We start from the raw sequence: 13714 nt of genomic DNA, 5'->3' as shown, positions 1-13714 counted from the left end.
ATCTTCAATTACTCACTAGATGCTTTCACTTCAGAAGACCTCCTGGCCCCCACCCAATCCTTTCCAAAAATTGTAACTTTTTTCCCTAAATACACTTCAGCTGCTACCTTTTCTGTCTTTATTAAAGACGTCAACACTCTTTCCATTACTCGTACCGTAAAGGTTGGAATCATGTTTGATTTTCCTCTTTCCTTCATTCCCCATATGCATGTACATATACTCTCAGAAGAGAATCAATAATTGTTGAGGTGTGTCCTTTTTGGTCCCAGGTTCCCATTTCCAATGTCTGCCTCTATCACTGCAACACACACACACACACACACAATTCCCCGAAGTAATCTCTAATCATGCTATTTCTCCTCACTGAACAAGTGACTCTCATTTCCTGCTATGAGACATTGCATTTTTTGCCTGTTTCTACTTTTTACCGCAAACTCCTTCCCGCTGCCTCCCCGAATACAGACTCATCTTCACCAATCTATTTTAAAAACCCTTGAATGGTACTTACTCTTTCCCAGGACTGTTTAAAATGTTTTATAAATATTAAAACCTTAACCCAAAGAATACCCAGGTTCACGCAGCTCCTGTCTGTCTCCCAGGAACGTCATACGCATTTTACCTGCAGTGTTTCCCTCTCCTGGAATGCCATCCCATCTACTGTTAGTTATAAAGACCCCACCTATCCTTCAAAGCCCAGTTTCCAGCATCATCCCTCTTCCTTGATGATTCATCTTTCTTGAAGACCCCAGGTCTCTTAGTATTTGTCTCCTTTGATGCCTACAATAGTCACATCCTTCACATGTAAGCTGGCACTCAACAAGAGAGCTGTCTTACATCTCCCTGATGTTTCATGTGCAGGAGTCTCATGGCATCTGATTGTTCTGCATCCCTCCTCATTTCTGTCCTCCTTTGCCATTTTTAATTCCTCCTTCCCTAGCCCCAGCCAAGTGTTGAAAACACTGAGTCCCTGGAAGATACTCCACAGATAATGAATTGACATTCGAGCTCATCACTTCCCAGGCAGAGCAGGGAAGCCTGGCATGATCGTTCAGGTCCTCTGAGGAGTAGATAACAAGACAGAATGAGACGCGCAAGAGATTTATGGGGCTTACAGTCTGTGAGAGAAAAAGAAGAGAGAGCCAGCGGAGATGAAGCCAGTCTTTGGAACACGATGCAGGGCTGACCTCTGCGGAAGAAGGAAAGAAAGGAGGGTTGGCTAGGGAGAACCTCAGCCTGCAGCACGCTGCTAAGAAAATCTTGGTCTGGCAGCTATGCAGTCCTTAAGCTGAACTCCCCAGTGGGAGGAGGGCAATCTCACAGCAGTAGGTCACGCCAGGACTCTGTAGAGCCAGGTCGCTGCCTGGAGCAGACCCAGGGGAAGCGTGGCCTGGATGTGGGCACAAAGGTGGATTGGGAGCACAGCAGTTGTCACCATCAGTCAATTTTGCTTCCTGAGTGTCATGGCCATTACTCCTGGGATATCAGAAAGAACACTGGATTCGTAATCAGAAATTCTAGATTTGCATCTCAAGTGTGTTCACCACTAACTCTGCACCTTCACTAAAACTCATCTTTGTCCCTTCATTTGTAAAATAGGAATTGTCAGTAAGGCTGTTGTGAGGACCCCAATTTATGTGCAGATCTAGAACGGCTCTGGGGTGGGGAAGGGGGTTCTGAATTCAGGTGGGAACTGGATGCCAAGCCCATGTGCCAGGTTGGGCCAGGTGAGGAATCAAATTACTGATAAAAAAAAATACATATCAAGGGTCAGGTGGGCCCTGGTGATCCAGATAGATGTGAGCCGGTCCAGAGCATCCTCTCAACCTGAAGGCAGGCTGGCCAGGTCCAGAGGCTAGCAGGTCACAAATAAGAGTACCACCTGTTAACCTAAGACACGGAAAATGAGCCCTGATTCTGGTGCAGACACCGATTGGCTGGCTGATGCCCCCATCCTCCTCATGTGCAGGTGGACAGGGGCTCACAGCTGTGTCTGGCAGATGTGGGGAGAGGAGGAGGCTGCCAGTACAACTTGTTTCTGTCTGTGCAGGAGCAGAGGGCCTGGTCTTCAGGGCCAGCGGCCACTATGGGCCCCCACAGCAAGCACTTGCTGAATAACTCTCTCCTTTCCTTAAGAGTACTGGTCCTCAAGTGTAACATCAAGTAAATAGTCACAGAACTGGCTCTTCTCTTCATGGACAAGCATGGGAAACTCAAAGCCATGGGAAAGGAAAACTCCCTCTTCTATGTAATATCAAGGTCAAAGAATGCCCAAGGCGTCCTTCAGGGACAGCAGCAAATTTGAAGAGAGCATGACCAACGTGCTAGAGGCTGCACGTGTACAGGAAGTGGAATTAGAAAAGAAATTAAACATGGGTTTTGTTATGGGTTGAAATATGTCCGTCCCCAAGAAGGATATGTTGGCGTCTTAACCGCTGATCTTATTTGGAAAGAGGGTCTTTACAGATGTAATCATGTTAAAATGAAGTCATCTGGGTGGGCTCTTATGACTGGTAGCCTTATTAAAAATAGGAAATTTGGACACAGACACATGCACATAGGGAGAATACCACATGAAGATGAAGGCAGAGATTGGGTTGATGCTTTTGTAAGCCAAGGAATGCCAAAGATGGCCAGTTAGCCATGAAAAGCTAGGAGAGGGGCCTGGAACAAGAGTTTCCCTCAAGCCCTCACAAGGAACCGACACTACTGGCACCTCATCGTGGACATCAAGCCTCCAGAACAGTGAGACAATAGTTTCTGCTGTTTAAGGCATCCACTTTGTGGTGCTTTGTTACGCAGCTCAAGCAAACTAATACAGGTTCTCCAAGAGTTCATCCAAATTGGCACTAGTGCTGGAGGAGAAAGGAACCTGTCCTTACTGCCACTTCTTTACTTCTAGAAGGGGTCAAGAAGGTACCTCCTCTTCCCTCTCCACACCACTGCCTTGCACCCAGTCAGCCCCTAAGGTTTACCCTGGAGGCATCTGGGGGGTATGGTGAGGTTGTGGGGTGGTCAGGGCAGGTAAGTTGGGGGAGGAGGAGGGGGGATGGTTATCATGGGTCCCCTTTTCCTCCATCATGTTCCGCCATGAATTTGAACCAAATGAAATAAGACCAAAGGCCATTGATCAAACTATCTCTGTGTAAAATAACAGCTGGTTTTAAGACTAAGCCAGGCATTGTGCTCACATGGCCTGGCTTCTCTGAGGAGCCGAGTCCTCTGGCAGGGCTCTCTCACCATCTCATCACCCAGATCATTCGCACAATTGCAGGCCCCCTTTGGGTAATCAGAGGAGAAAAAAAGCACACCTGCAGAAGGCAAGGCAAGGAAGTCCCTGATGGGCTGCCCAGAATTAAATACCGGAGGCCTCACCACCTAGAAAAACAAGGCATACGACCCCTCTGTCAGCCTCAATCGCAGGCATTTGTTGGGAGCAAGGATTTGCAGCGCAGACCCGAATTGTTCCAGCCTCCAAAGCAGCAGCCAGGCCTTAAATGGAACCGCTGTCTGTGGTACCTTTTGACAAGAGCTGGCAAGCTGAGCTTTTCTTTGAAATGTAGACGGAGGTAGGGGGAACGGTGGGGGGGGGGGGGCATAGGGCTTTCCAGCCTGGGTGAGCTGCAGGGCTCACCCGTCATGTCATCGTCAGGATGGAAACTGCCTTTGGTAAGTTACCAAGTGAGGGAGAGAGGAGTCAAAGTCTCCACAGCGGAATTCATTGTGAAGTGCCAAGATTTTGCAAGAAGAAAGCATTCTGACGTGTCCCGTTGTGCACGCCACGTCTCTGTTACACGGAAAAAAAGCTTTCATTTTAAATGAGAAAACCGTGACCCACGATTTGAAAATATCCTGCCCTGCACTGCCCTCCCTGGAGACACATGAAAGTCTTGAAGTAAAAATGTTTCCACTTATTTTCACATCTTTGCAGGGGTTGCACCTTCCGTCACACATTCCCTCCGATATTACTCACCAGCAGCTTAAATGGGTGTTATTAACATGAATGAACGTGCTTTCTTAATGGCTGGGTCCTGGATGAAATCAGCTGTAAAGCCCAACAGACAGATGAAGAAAAGCAATGGATCAATTTTGCCTTCATCTAAAAGAAACTGGGATGGTCCGTGCAGTTATGAATAAGGGGGCTGATTTTCGGGGAAAACAGGCTGAATCCTGCCCACAGGGAAATTTCACAAAGGCGCTCCAAGTGGAAAACCCAAGTCTGCGACCTCGAGGAATTGCACGAATGTATCACAAGACGAGGTTTGGCCCAATGCCTAGAAGCCGATGAGGTCACAAAACTCATTACTGAGAAAATAAGCTGTGGACCGGGCTCTCTCTCTGCCACTTTCCACGTGGAATGGAGAGCTCTTCCTCGTCTCTCCTGCCCCCACCTCCAGTTATTAGGAGGAAAAACAGGATTTGCAGGAGTGTAACTCATGCCAGCTTACAAAGATGGGACACCTACTCCCCCATCCCACACCCCGACTTTGGTTGTGGCTCATCCTGCTCTGTCTGGAGGCATCTCAGCAGTTAATGAGAGTGATTCAAATGATCCTACTCCAATTCCGGCTATTTTAAGATCCTTCGCTTTTCTTAGCCACGGATTCTTCTGTCTAAATCTGCCCGACTGAATTGGAAGCTGCCCAGAATCGTCTTCTTTGGAAATTACATTTGTGCATCTAGGGTATATTTGTCGTTCCGCCCACGCTCAAGCCACTTTCTGAGAAGTGCAGAGCAAGTCATGTGACAGTCATCAGTGTATTTGCACCCTTTTTTGTTTAAAAACATAATCTGCATTACAAATTGCACCAATTCCTGTATGTAGTAAGTCATCATTCAATAAAAAGCCCAAATGTATGCCTGTCACATTCAACATAATAAACTGCAAGTAAATACATCTTTTCTTAGTCCAAATCAGTCAGTAAATGATGTCTTTATTTTCTCTGTTAGGCACCAAGTTTGCAATCAGCTTTATTCTTGATTCTCTCAGGCCAAGCCCGCACAGCCTAAGAGCCGCGGAAGAGCATGCTTTTGTCAGGAGCATTTCGACCTCTAAGGGCAGGAACGTGGCCGAAGCAATCCATTTCTCCAACTCACTTTGTTTTACTGCTTCATCACTCCAGTATTATCAACATCTTCATCATAACCCCCAGCGAGAAAAGATTTACCACAGTGTCTGTATGTATCTGAGGCAATGCTATAATCCAGACAGGACCCTGTTTCCAGCCTGCTACAGATGAGTTTGCGATTTACAAGGGAGCGAGGTAGAAAAGAAACCCTTGTGCTTTAAAGCAAGACAAAACTGGGTTAGGACTGCAGTCTTATGCCATGCATTGGATATCTGTCTTTGGAAATATTATCTAACCTCTGAGAGACTCCGTTTTCTCAACTACAATATGAGGGTAACAGGTACCTTACAAGATAGATGTGATGACTTTAAAATTCATGTGTGTACAGAGAACTATATCCAGTAGCTTGTAATAACCTATAATGAAAAATAATATATATGTATAACTGAATCACCATGCTGTACACCAGAAACTACCACAACATTGTAAATCAACTATACCTCAATTAAAAAAAAAATCCACGTGCTAGGTACACAGTACCTGCTCAGTTAAGCTTTAACTAGCAACAGAGACATATTCTTATGGGAAAAGGCAAGCCAGCCAGGCTATATTCACTGTGAACGTGTTATTAGTGATTATAATACTGGCTACCACGGATCTCCTTTAATTCTGTAATGAGCAAGGTTGACTCATCATTTCCATTTTATAAATGAAGGAAATGAGATTGCAGTAGTAAGCCAGATTTTTTGCTTTAAATTTGGATTCCTTTTTCACAAAGATCATGATCACTCCACTGCCCACGCCTTGTCCTTCAAACAATTCAAGCTTATTTCTGCCTTTGGATCCTTATACTAGCTGATTTCTCTGCCTAGAAAATTCTACCCTCAGTTTTTCACATAACTGATAGTACTTCTCATTATTTAGGTTTCAACTTAAACGCTCCCTCCTCAGAGAAGTCTTCCTTGATTACTCTATTTAACGCAGGTTCCTCATCTCAGCTAGACTTAGGTCCTCCTTGGCACCTTCTACCTTTTCACTCACCTGGGGTCCTCCCAGCAGTGCAAGAGTCATGTGACATAATGGCTAAGAATGTGGGCTCAAGAATTAGGTGGTCTGTGTTTAAATTCCAGTTTTACCCCTTACCGGCAGGATGACCTTGGTAAGTGATGTAATATTTCTTTCTGTGCCTCAGTTTCCTCATCTATAAAATGAGGATGATAATGTCAGTAGCAGCATAAAAGTGTTAGTGGGATTAAGTGAATTAACACATGTAAAGGATGTAGATCAATGTCTGAGGCAGAGTAAACATTCAGTTACTGTTCATTAAGCTTTTATGGTTACATCACACACCTTGTTCTTTGACATTATCTTAGCTCTTTGTGTTGGTTTATCATCATCCTCACTGCAGAGAAGGCATGGAGCCTGCCTGTCTTACTCGCCACTCTGTCCCCCGCATCTAGAATGTAGGGTCCTGATGCATACATGTTTTTAATGGATGAAAGAACGTTAGGTTTGTGTATATTGGAGACCTGTGAGCAAAGGTGTGCTGAGAAAGAGGCGAGGGCAGGGCTGATGCGTGTTTAGGTAGGATAGTTTCTGGGGACTTTCTGATCTGTTTCACTGTATATCATGCATGTATTCTCTCAGTGCCTTCCAAAGCCCCCTGTTCCCCTCTGATCTCTCTGTGCAGTCATGCCAAGATCTCATCCAACCAGCACCTCCACATGTGTGCTCATGATCCTGGGTGTAACTTCATAAACTGTCACAACTCAGGAAGAAAAAGTCATGTTGAACCCCCTAGAAATCATAGCAGATTTTATGGCTACTCAAGAAAGGCGAGCAGTGGGCCAACTCTATTTTTAAAAAAAATCAGTATCCCCATAAAAATAGAGCAGAATCCAGAAAGTGAGCAGAAAGAGTTACTTCGGCCAGACACTTTCCTTCACACATACACACTCTCACACCACGAAACACGGACTCTCACATTCAACACACACAACCTTGACAGCTCTATGCTTTTCCATCCATGACTGGAATCTGTACAGGCTCACAGAGGTTGTCCAATTTGATTACTCACCAAAGGCATGAAGCCCGACCAGGTGGTCCTCACACCTTTACCTCCATCTCTTTACCTGGCCAGACGGCCACAGTGCCTCATCCATCACCATGTCAGTTACCAGTGCCCTCCTGGTTGTCTCCTCTGTATATTACCACTTGGTTACACCCAGGGTGACCTGTGTCCCTGTTTGTCTAGGACAGCCCTAGTTTACATTAACCTCGAGTAAATACCAGTGGCCCGGCTTTTCAAAACTGTCCAGTTCAGACATTAAGTTATATAGTCTTTAAGGCTCAGAAGATGATGCCAAAATCCCACTGGGCCTCATTTCTACTGCTCTCCAAAAGAGTTCCTGAAAACGGCCATCCAGTGAACCTTCTAAATCAACAGTAAGCTAATAATGTTAGGCTGTCCCAGTTCTAAAAAGAGGGCAAAAGGGAGGAATGTTAAGGTACTGGAGGTTATGGGGAAAAGTCAGAAGGCAGATGAACTGTAATAAAATGTCATGAAATATAAGAAAACAGAAAAATTGGAGTCTGACTTCCTTCAGCTTCTTTATGCTAAATACATAAGTAGGTGTATTCTGCTGTTTAGAATAGGTGCCACCCTGGAAAGCTGCCTGTAAAATACATTTCTGTTTATGGTAGCTTATGTTCCTGTTGAATCTCAGCTTAAAATATGTTGTTCCGTGTTTATACATTCTCCTGGAAAAGGTGGACTTAAAAGTCTAATAAGCTTGAACCTAAGCGTGGCCAGGGTGAATACCTACACAGGCTGGGGTGCAACTGCGTGCATCAGCTCTTCCCCGAAGTGCACATCCTTGACACACAGCACGCTCACTTGCACGCTCACGGCAAGAGGTCTAGAAGTTCAGTCTAACAGCTCCCCAAGGCTCTTTCATTAGCGTTCTCACCTCCTGAGTAAGACCCCAATTCTCTGAAGCAGGACATAAGCTTTGTTGTTTTTCTTACTTTTAATTCTATTTGTCTTTTGACAGGAATAAAACATGAAGACAATCTCCATGTAAAATATTCAAGCGGCAGCTTGTACTTTTCTTGTCTGCCTCAAAAGATCCTGCCCTTGCTGGGCATAGATTAGGTAGGTAGGGAAATGTCAGTTTAATAAACAGTGTGTCGTCACTCGGCATGTTTGAAAATGCTCTGAGTTAATGTTCAGTTAAAAGATTTTATCATGAAATAAATCACACACAAAAAAGAGTGTATAAAACATCTGTGCAAAGAATAAACTATACTAATAAGGTGTGTAGCATTTAAACGGTACTCATAATATGAATGCTCACTTGTCCAGCTTAAGCGACAGAATTTTCAATACCTTAGAACTTCTCTTCCTTGACATATAAAACCATTCTGGAATTTTTGTTGGAATTTTGTTGATACAATAGCTACATATCCTTTTATTGTTAAATAAAATATAGATATAGAAAATTACACGTGTGTATAGCCTCATAAGAAATAATTTTAAGGTAAAGAAAAAAATTTGCCAGCCATTCTAAAATTTCCTCCATGTTCCCTCCCCCCCAAAAAGCAACCACTATCTTAAATTTTATAGCAATCACCTTCTTCAGATTCTTTCTGATCCAAGTGTAGTCTTGTCTATCTTTTCAATATTTATATACTGTAAAATTAACTTTTTGGTTATACAGTTCATTGAGTTATAACACACATGTATTTATATAACCACCACCATAATCAGGATACAGAGTACTTCCATTCCCCACCCTCCCCCCAAATTCCTTCATGCTATGCTTGGTCAAATCTTCCTCTGCCCCTGACAACCACTCGTCTCATCTCTCTCTCTAGAATTTTGCCTTTCCCAGAGTGTAATATAAATGGAACAGCATGGCCTGCAGCCCTGAGACTGGCTTCTTTTACTCAGCATAATGCACTTGAGATTCATCTACATACTTGGTATTGTTAGCAAATGCATGTTCGTGTGCCTGACACAGTGAGGCCAAACAGTTCCTGGAACTTCGGAGTTTGGAGCAGAGAAAGGTTTATTGCAGGGCCAAGCAAAGAGAACTGTGGCTCAGAGAATGAGTGGCTCATGCCCAAAAAACCCCAAGCTCCCCAAGGGTTTCAACTGAGCCTTTTTAAAGACCAGCTGAGAGGCGGGGCAGCCCAGGGCCTGTGATCAGCTGTGCACAATTCTCTGATTGGTTGATGGTGATCAATTCTTGGGCATCGGAAGGTCTGGGGGCTACATGCTCATAATCATCAGGTAGTTAATGTCTCCCATTTGGTGGTGGTTTTTAGCATCTGAAAAACTCAAGGAATATGCGTAAGATATTATGATCTGGGTCCTTCAGAGAGGAGCTGCAGCAGAGGATATGGGGGCGCGGTCTTTCCCAGGAAAGCCCCACAGGGTCCTGTTCAGTTACAGTTCCCCCCTTTTCTTTGATACTCCTCAATTTTGAGGAGAACAGGCATTGGACAAGAAGAGCAATCATATTTTGGATAGACAAGTTGATCATAAACTCGGTGGAGGAACTTGGTTTTAATGTCCAATCCTGTTTTACCCTTCCCCGAATATTTCAAGGAATGAGGTGACAGCCACTTCTGGCTACTTCTTGCTGAAATGGGGCATACCCTTACCTCAATTTGGGGAATGGACGAGTTGGAAAAATTTCCAAGTTCTAAGTTCTGGATCTGAGTCTTGTATGATTAAGATCACATTCCCTGAAGAATTCAGGAGAATAAGCCTGAAAACCAGCCTGGACCTGGCACTTTGGGGGAGACTGGTAGCCAGGTAGCCAGCTGTCTACTTTTATCTGAGTAGATTTTAACTTTTGATGTGGTATTAGCATATATATAATAAGAACTATTGGTCACTACACGTCTCCTTTTTTCTGCTAACATCTGATCTAAAGCAATTTTATTGTCTAAAAATTTAATGGTTACAAGAGGAGACCTGGAGGGCATAAGGTTGAAGCTGCCATCTGCCAGCAGACACTGCTTTGAGAATGGCTGCTGGTGTCCTGAATGTGATAAAGCTCAGAAAATTCACATTCTCAACAACACAGGAATGTGCCTGAAATCACGTCCACAACAGTCACCCAGCTCTACCCTGGATGTCTAAACCACAGCCACTCCACTCAGACTGTCAAATGCATTCCCCTCCTCAAGGCAAAGCATATGCACAATGTGTGTCCCAAACACCATAGAACAGGCCGCCCTGGTCAGCAAAGTCCCAGCTGAACTGTGTACAAGCCAGAATGACCTCCCCAACACCTCAATACATGCAGGTCCATTCCATCAACTCCCCTCCTGACCGAAAATCCTTCAGAAGAAAGCACTGATGATCAAAATATCTGTCCCTCGATGCTGGGGTGCTAGCTCCTGCCCCAGGTTCAGATCATGTCCTGTGGTGATAGGCCTCCTTTATACTTGTCTAGTTATCCATGTTGGGGGAAAACGAATCAGACATGAACAGGATCAGAGATATGTCAATGGGGACACACTTTATAGACCATCTATTTTATCAGTTACACCCAGTTGTTACATAAGCATAGTACGCATGCTTTTAGCAACAGACATGAAGCAAGCAGTCATACATCATGAGCAGTCATACTCTGCGACAACTCCATTAGAGAATTCTCTTTCTATCCTAAATATTGGGGCCAATATTGATAGGAAGACAAATATTTGGTAAATGGTTCAATTAGAAAACATTGATTAAAAGTCAGTAATATTTCAGTCAAAACCAAAAAGTTGTGACTATATTCATAAGTTCATTCAATCCTTTTTACGAATAGTTTTATGGAAATCAGTTTATTAGGCTTTTAAAGTATTATACCCAGATCGGCAGTATAATTTAAAAGAAACCTGTGCTTGTCAAAAAGTCCTTTTTATGAACCTTCTTGAAGATGAAGCAGTTTGCAAAGCATCAGGTTAACTATCTATGAATAACAAAAAAAACCCCAAAAGGTAAGGTAAAGGATTTGATTACCAGGTTTTTGACAAAGAAGTTTGATCAAGTTACTGTGACATACAACATCCCAAGGTAACAACCAGGATCATGACTGACAGCATTATACCAAAAGACAGTCAAATCTCAGAATCTATGTCATTTCTAGAATATCTATATTAATAGCATCTATCCATACGATACAATCTGAGGGGGTTTATCACTCATTTGACAATGCTTCCCATGCAATTCAACATGCCAACCAATCCTAGTTCAACATTTTTCTGAGAAGTCTCAGGGACCCTCTGAAGCATCCCAAAGTCAGCTGAAGACAGAAGAAGTTTAATTAGAATTTGATAGGAAGTTTGCCAAAAAGATCACAGTTTCACACAATTTGTTATCAGAAGCATATCAAGTAAACTTGTTCTCTTAACAGAAAAGAACCAAATCTAGCCTGGCACCAGACTACTTTTAATAACAAGATCCATTTACCTAATTAGGCTTACTCATCTCAGTCCAACGATGCACAAAACTCCTTTTTGGGGGCTCCCTTTCTACAAATTTTCCACAACTTTCTGTATCCACATTAGTTTGGCCCTTATTTTTTTCCCCCATCCAGAAACCACCAGCTCTAGGACCAAATTAGTCTCCTTTTCCTTCACAAAACGCAATTCCATTCCTCATACCCTTCTTTACTCAAAACATATATCCTACTTTCCTACCGTATGCTGAAATGTTTCCCTCATTACTTTTAGTAGCTTTAATTACATATTTGAATTAGAATCCTCAACTCTTGAAAAGATCTTAATTTCTAGTGAATGTTTCAGTACCTTATTTTGTTTCAGAATGACCTACCTATTCAACTATTCAATATACTTCCATCATTTAACTTAAATTAGCACAACTCTAAAATTTCAGGTTCCCAAATATCTGGAGAGATCATTTTAAGTAGACATTCCTAAAACCTAATCATTTCTAAAGAGTTCACCCCAAAGCTCTTATCTCATTTGCATTTAATTTAACTATGAGAATTTCATCATTCCAAGTTAATCTTTTTCTTTCTGCTGACAAATTCTGCAACAGAAATGAACTTATTGACCTTCAGTAAACCTAGGTACAAAAAAAGACACTTCTGTGTTGATTATACCAACAAGATTAAGCTAGCTTTAACATCAAATATTAATTCAATATTGACTATCTCCTAGATCATGTAAACCTGAAATTTGTTCTTTTTTTAATAATTAGAAGTATTTCATTTGTAAGCAAATTTTTTACTTTTACTTTTAAGTCAACAGAGCTCATTCACAAGTTAATTTTTACATAAAGACAGAACCAGGGATCTCGCGGTTTTTCTGCTTGAGTTTAAAAAAAAACTGTTTTCCCTTGAGAGCTCAGGTAGCCCATGTACGTCTCAGATGCACAGGAAGAAAAATGCAAATTTCTCCTTTAACTGCTTTTACAAAACCCCACCATCTTAATTTATTTGTTATACATATAATTTGCTCACATTCACATGCTTTATTTTCAGCAAAACCAGGAAAAGCAAACAGGATTTGGCCTCAGGTACCAAGACACTGACAACACTCACATACACCACCAAAATAAAAACTGATTATTTCCTTTCATTCATGGGAGCACAGCTAAAGGTCTCCCAGTTTTGCAAAAATACACCAGGGGGCAATAAGATGGAGTAGAGCTCTGAATATCCAAAATAATTATTCACAACTGGTGTTGTCAAATATCAAGCAAACCAATGCAATGCAAAACGGTCTCAGGATCACAGGTCCCTAGCCCCAGAAAAGGAGACTCCCAACCAACGCTCCAGCAGTCCACAAGGGGTGAACCCCAATCAATGCCCCACCAGAGATGAAGCTGAATGAAAGACCAGGGCTAGAAAGGGAAAAACCCAACCAACACAACAGGAAAGGATACCCTGGTGTATCACATGCGAGCCCTTTGCTCACCGAAAACGTCTCAACCGGCCAATGCAAGTATTGATACACACACATACAAATAAATATGGTCCCACCAACAAAAGGTCAGTTGAGATATAGCCCCCAAATTCCACTTCCACTCCCAGAGTGGCAGGGCTCCCAAAAGAGAATGGACCCTGAGTGGCTTCCAATGAGCCCAGAATGGCTCACTTCCCAGAAGGGAATGAGCCCAGGTGAAGCAGGGAGAATTTTCCCAACCTGTACAAGCAGCAGTGGCTCACCCCAAAACTACACACACAAAAATACAAACAACAAATTAGCTACAGTCACAAAAAAACCCAGAGAATATCCCCAGAGAATATCTAAAATGTCCACTTCCACTCCCAGACGGAGGCCTCCAAATGGACTGGCCCAGCTCTTGAAACAGACCCAGAGTGGCTCGTGATGAGCCCAGAGCAGCTCATGTCCCAGTGGGAATGAGCCCAGATAGAGTGGAGAGAATTCCCAGCCTGTGGAAGCTGGAGCGACTCACCCCTAGGCGACACCGACTGCGGACCGTAGCTCTGGACGTTTCTGAACTCCGAACAGCTTCGTGCAAGGGCGGCCGGTGTCTGTCAGGGAGACTCCCTCCTGGTTCCCCAGAGTGAAGTGTGCTCCGGCAGCGGCTGGGACCCAGGGAGGCCGCTGGCGTCAACAGGCCACGGGCGCCGACTTCTCCCCTACAGGCTTTACCA

The sequence above is a fragment of the Vicugna pacos genome, chromosome 20 (genome assembly GCF_048564905.1).
Source record: "Vicugna pacos chromosome 20, VicPac4, whole genome shotgun sequence".
In the NCBI taxonomy this organism is placed as follows: domain Eukaryota; kingdom Metazoa; phylum Chordata; class Mammalia; order Artiodactyla; family Camelidae; genus Vicugna; species Vicugna pacos.
The sequence above is the reverse complement of the archived record's forward strand: the minus strand, read 5'-3'. Positions refer to the sequence as shown.